The following is a 6,836-nucleotide window of genomic DNA, read 5'->3' as shown; positions in this document are numbered from 1 at the left end:
TTGAATTGGACTACTTCTTACTGGCTATTACATCAACTTAGAAGCTTCATCTATGTTCGACTATGGTGCTTTTAGTGTCTCCGCATACCGCAGCACGCGACATAGCATTGCAGACGATAAGTACAACCGTTTCAGAGAGAAGAGCGGCCAATGTGACGATCTGGCTTTAAGTCGATTCGATAACAAATGACGAAAACGGACGGATTTCTCAGGTTTTTACTACATATGAACACTTTTCACATTCTCCCGTGCAACTCGGCTGCTAGTCCTCCTTTCATGCAGAATCTTAAGGTCCTAGCTCATGTCCAAGGCACCAAAGCCAGCTAAAAAGTCAATAATCGGTACCTAAAACTTGAATTGTACTACTTCTTACTGGCTATTACATCAACTTAGAAGCTTCATCTGTGTTCTACTATGGAGATTTTAGTGTCTCCGCATACCGCAGCACGCAACATAGCATTGCAGACGATAAGTACAACCGTTTCAGAGAGAAGAGCGGCCAATGTGACGATCGGGCTTTAAGTCGATTCGATAACAAATGACGAAAACGGACGGATTTCTCAGGTTTTTACTACATATGAACACTTTTCACATTCTCCCATGCAACTCGGCTGCTAGTCCTCCTTTCATGCAGAATCTTAAGGTAATAGCTCATGTCCAAGGCACCAAAGACAACTTAGAAGTCAATAATCGATACCTCAAACTTGAATGGTACTACTTCTTACTGGCTATTACATCAACTTAGAAGCTTCATCTGTGTTCTACTATGGTGATTTTAGTGTCCCCGCATACCGCAGCACGCGACATAGCTTTGCAGACGATAAGTACAACCGTTTCAGAGAGAAGAGCGGCCAATGTGACGATTTGGCTTTAAGTCGATTCGATAACAAATGACGAAAACGGACGGATTTCTCAGGTTTTTACTACATATGAACACTTTTCAAATTCTCCCGTGCAACTCGGCTGCTAGTCCTCCTTTCATGGAGAATCTTAAGGTCCTAGCTCATGTCCAAGGCATCAAAGCCAGCTAAAAAGTCAATAATCGATACCTAAAACTTGAATTATACTGCTTCTTACTGGCTATTACATCAACTTAGAAGCTTCATCTATGTTCGACTATGGTGCTTTTAGTGTCTCCGCATACCGCATCACGCGACATAGCTTTGCAGACGATAAGTACAACCGTTTCAGAGAGAAGAGCGGCAAATGTGACGATCTGGCTTTAAGTCGATTCGATAACAAATGACGAAAACGGACGGATTTCTCAGGTTTTTACTACATATGAACACTTTTCACATTCTCCCATGCAACTCGGCTGCTAGTCCTCCTTTCATGCAGAATCTTAAGGTAATAGCTCATGTCCAAGGCACCAAAGACAACTAAGAAGTCAATAATCGATACCTAAAACTTGAATTGTACTACTTCTTACTGGCTATTACATCAACTTAGAAGCTTCATCTGTGTTCTACTATGGTGATTTTAGTGTCCCCGCATACCGCAGCACGCGACATAGCTTTGCAGACGATAAGTACAACCGTTTCAGAGAGAAGAGCGGCCAATGTGACGATTTGGCTTTAAGTCGATTCGATAACAAATGACGAAAACGGACGGATTTCTCAGGTTTTTACTACATATGAACACTTTTCAAATTCTCCCGTGCAACTCGGCTGCTAGTCCTCCTTTCATGGAGAATCTTAAGGTCCTAGCTCATGTCCAAGGCATCAAAGCCAGCTAAAAAGTCAATAATCGATACCTAAAACTTGAATTATACTGCTTCTTACTGGCTATTACATCAACTTAGAAGCTTCATCTATATTCGACTATGGTGCTTTTAGTGTCTCCGCATACCGCATCACGCGACATAGCTTTGCAGACGATAAGTACAACCGTTTCAGAGAGAAGAGCGGCAAATGTGACGATCTGGCTTTAAGTCGATTCGATAACAAATGACAAAAACGGACGGATTTCTCAGGTTTTTACTACATATGAACACTTTTCACATTCTCCCGTGCAACTCGGCTGCTAGTCCTCCTTTCATGCAGATTCTTAAGGTCCTAGCTCATGTCCAAGGTACCAAAGCCAACAAAAAAGTCAATAATCGATACCAAAAACTTGAATTCTACTACTTCTTACTGGCTATTACATCAACTTAGAAGCTTCATCGGTGTTCTACTATGGTGCTTTTAGTGTCTCTGCATACCGCAGCACGCGACATAGCTCTGCAGACGATAAGTACAACCGTTTCCGAGAGAAGAGCGGCCAATGTGACGATCTGGCTTTAAGTCGATTCGATAACAAATGACGAAAACGGACGGATTTCTCAGGTTTTTACTACATATGAACACTTTTCACATTCTCCCGTGCAAGTCGGCTGCTAGTCCTCCTTTAATGCAGAATCTTAAGGTCCTAGCTCATCTCCAAGGCACCAAAGCCAGTTAAACAGTAAATAATCGGTACCTAAAACTTGAATTGTACTACTTCTTACTGGCTATTACATCATCTTAGAAGCTTCATATGTGTTCTACTATGGAGCTTTTAGTGTCTCCGCATACCGCAGCTCGCGACATAGCTTTGCAGACGATAAGTACAACCGTTTCAGAGAGAAGAGCGGCCAATGTGACGATCTGGCTTTAAGTCGATTCGATAACAAATGACGAAAACGGACGGATTTCTCAGGTTTTTACTACATATGAACACTTTTCACATTCTCCCGTGCAACGCGGCTGCTAGTCCTCCTTTCATGCAGAATCTTAAGGTCCTAGCTCATGTCCAAGGCACCAAAGCCAGCTAAAAAGTCAATAATCAATACCTAAAACTTGAATTGTACTACTTCTTACTGGCTATTACATCAACTTAGAAGCTTCAACTGTGTTCTACTATGGTGCTGTTAGTTTCCCCGCATACCGCAGCACGCGACACAGCTTTGCAGACGATAAGTACAACCGTTTCAGAGAGAAGAGCGGCCAATGTGACAATCAGGCTTTAAGTCGATTCGATAACAAATGACGAAAACGGACGGATTTCTCAGGTTTTACTACATATGAACACTTTTCACATTCTCCCCTGCAACTCGGCTGCTAGTCCTCCTTTCATGCAGAATCTTAAGGTAATAGCTCATGTCCAAGGCACCACAGCCAGCTAAAAAGTCAATAATCGATACCTAAAACTTGAATTGTACTACTTCTTACTGGCTATTACATCAACTTAGAAGCTTCATCTGTGTTCTACTATGGTGCTTTTAGTGTCTCCGCATAGCGCAGCACGCGACATAGCATTGCAGACGATAAGTACAACCGTTTCAGTGAGAAGAGCGGCCAATGTGACAATCTGGCTTTAAGTCGATTCGATAACAAATGACGAAAACGGACGGACTTCAAAGGTTTTTACTACATATGAACACTTTTCAAATTCTCCCGTGCAACTCTTCTGCTAGTCCTCCTTTCATGCAGAATCTTAAGGTCCTAGCTCATGTCCAATGCATCAAAGCCAGCTAAAAAGTCAATAATCGATACCTAAAACTGGAATTGTACTACTTCTTACTGGCTATTGCGTCAACTTAGAAGCTTCATCTGTGTTCCACTATGGTGATTTTAGTGTCCCCGCATGCCCCAGCACGCGACATAGCTTTGCAGACGATAAGTACAACCGTTTCGGAGAGAAGAGCGGCCAATGTGACGATCTGGCTTTAAGTCCATTCGATAACAAATGACGAAAACGGACGGATTTCTCAGGTTTTTACTACATATAACCACTTTTCACATTCTCCCGTGCAACTCGGCTGCTAGTCCTCCTTTCATGCAGAATCTTAAGGTCCTAGCTCATTATCCAAGGCACCAAAGCCACATAAAAATTCAATAATCGATACCTAAAACTTGAATTGTACTACTTCTTACTGGCTATTACATCAACTTAGAAGCTTCATCTGTGTTCTACTATGGAGTTTTTAGTGTCTCCGCATACCGCAGCACGCAACATAGCATTGCAGACGATAAGTACAACCGTTTCAGAGAGAAGAGCGGCCAATGTGACGATTTGGCTTTAAGTCGATTCGATAACAAATGACGAAAACGAACGGATTTCTCAGGTTTTTACTACATATGAACACTTTTCAAATTCTCCCGTGCAACTCGGCTGCTAGTCCTCCTTTCATGGAGAATCTTAAGGTCCTAGCTCATGTCCAAGGCATCAAAGCCAGCTAAAAAGTCAATAATCGATACCTAAAACTTGAATTATACTGCTTCTTACTGGCTATTACATCAACTTAGAAGCTTCATCTATGTTCGACTATGGTGCTTTTAGTGTCTCCGCATACCGCATCACGCGACATAGCTTTGCAGACGATAAGTACAACCGTTTCAGAGAGAAGAGCGGCAAATGTGACGATCTGGCTTTAAGTCGATTCGATAACAAATGACGAAAACGGACGGATTTCTCAGGTTTTTACTACATATGAACACTTTTCACATTCTCCCGTGCAACTCGGCTGCTAGTCCTCCTTTCATGCAGATTCTTAAGGTCCTAGCTCATGTCCAAGGTACCAAAGCCAACAAAAAAGTCAATAATCGATACCAAAAACTTGAATTCTACTACTTCTTACTGGCTATTACATCAACTTAGAAGCTTCATCGGTGTTCTACTATGGTGCTTTTAGTGTCTCCGCATACCGCAGCACGCGACATAGCTCTGCAGACGATAAGTACAACCGTTTCCGAGAGAAGAGCGGCCAATGTGACGATCTGGCTTTAAGTCGATTCGATAACAAATGACGAAAACGGACGGATTTCTCAGGTTTTTACTACATATGAACACTTTTCACATTCTCCCGTGCAACTCGGCTGCTAGTCCTCCTTTCATGCAGATTCTTAAGGTCCTAGCTCATGTCCAAGGTACCAAAGCCAACAAAAAAGTCAATAATCGATACCAAAAACTTGAATTCTACTACTTCTTACTGGCTATTACATCAACTTAGAAGCTTCATCGGTGTTCTACTATGGTGCTTTTAGTGTCTCTGCATACCGCAGCACGCGACATAGCTCTGCAGACGATAAGTACAACCGTTTCCGAGAGAAGAGCGGCCAATGTGACGATCTGGCTTTAAGTCGATTCGATAACAAATGACAAAAACGGACGGATTTCTCAGGTTTTTACTACATATGAACACTTTTCACATTCTCCCGTGCAACTCGGCTGCTAGTCCTCCTTTCATGCAGATTCTTAAGGTCCTAGCTCATGTCCAAGGTACCAAAGCCAACAAAAAAGTCAATAATCGATACCAAAAACTTGAATTCTACTACTTCTTACTGGCTATTACATCAACTTAGAAGCTTCATCGGTGTTCTACTATGGTGCTTTTAGTGTCTCTGCATACCGCAGCACGCGACATAGCTCTGCAGACGATAAGTACAACCGTTTCCGAGAGAAGAGCGGCCAATGTGACGATCTGGCTTTAAGTCGATTCGATAACAAATGACGAAAACGGACGGATTTCTCAGGTTTTTACTACATATGAACACTTTTCACATTCTCCCGTGCAAGTCGGCTGCTAGTCCTCCTTTAATGCAGAATCTTAAGGTCCTAGCTCATCTCCAAGGCACCAAAGCCAGTTAAAAAGTAAATAATCGGTACCTAAAACTTGAATTGTACTACTTCTTACTGGCTATTACATCAACTTAGAAGCTTCAACTGTGTTCTACTATGGTGCTGTTAGTTTCTCCGCATACCGCAGCACGCGACACAGCTTTGCAGACGATAAGTACAACCGTTTCAGAGAGAAGAGCGGCCAATGTGACAATCAGGCTTTAAGTCGATTCGATAACAAATGACGAAAACGGACGGATTTCTCAGGTTTTACTACATATGAACACTTTTCACATTCTCCCCTGCAACTCGGCTGCTAGTCCTCCTTTCATGCAGAATCTTAAGGTAATAGCTCATGTCCAAGGCACCAAAGCCAGCTAAAAAGTCAATAATCGATACCTAAAACTTGAATTGTACTACTTCTTACTGGCTATTACATCAACTTAGAAGCTTCATCTGTGTTCTACTATGGTGCTTTTAGTGTCTCCGCATAGCGCAGCACGCGACATAGCATTGCAGACGATAAGTACAACCGTTTCAGTGAGAAGAGCGGCCAATGTGACAATCTGGCTTTAAGTCGATTCGATAACAAATGACGAAAACGGACGGACTTCAAAGGTTTTTACTACATATGAACACTTTTCAAATTCTCCCGTGCAACTCTTCTGCTAGTCCTCCTTTCATGCAGAATCTTAAGGTCCTAGCTCATGTCCAATGCATCAAAGCCAGCTAAAAAGTCAATAATCGATACCTAAAACTGGAATTGTACTACTTCTTACTGGCTATTGCGTCAACTTAGAAGCTTCATCTGTGTTCCACTATGGTGATTTTAGTGTCCCCGCATGCCCCAGCACGCGACATAGCTTTGCAGACGATAAGTACAACCGTTTCGGAGAGAAGAGCGGCCAATGTGACGATCTGGCTTTAAGTCCATTCGATAACAAATGACGAAAACGGACGGATTTCTCAGGTTTTTACTACATATAACCACTTTTCACATTCTCCCGTGCAACTCGGCTGCTAGTCCTCCTTTCATGCAGAATCTTAAGGTCCTAGCTCATTATCCAAGGCACCAAAGCCACATAAAAATTCAATAATCGATACCTAAAACTTGAATTGTACTACTTCTTACTGGCTATTACATCAACTTAGAAGCTTCATCTGTGTTCTACTATGGAGATTTTAGTGTCTCCGCATACCGCAGCACGCAACATAGCATTGCAGACGATAAGTACAACCGTTTCAGAGAGAAGAGCGGC

This window comes from Schistocerca gregaria, unplaced genomic scaffold (assembly GCF_023897955.1).
Source record: "Schistocerca gregaria isolate iqSchGreg1 unplaced genomic scaffold, iqSchGreg1.2 ptg000405l, whole genome shotgun sequence".
Taxonomy (NCBI): domain Eukaryota; kingdom Metazoa; phylum Arthropoda; class Insecta; order Orthoptera; family Acrididae; genus Schistocerca; species Schistocerca gregaria.
This window is presented reverse-complemented; position numbering follows the sequence as displayed.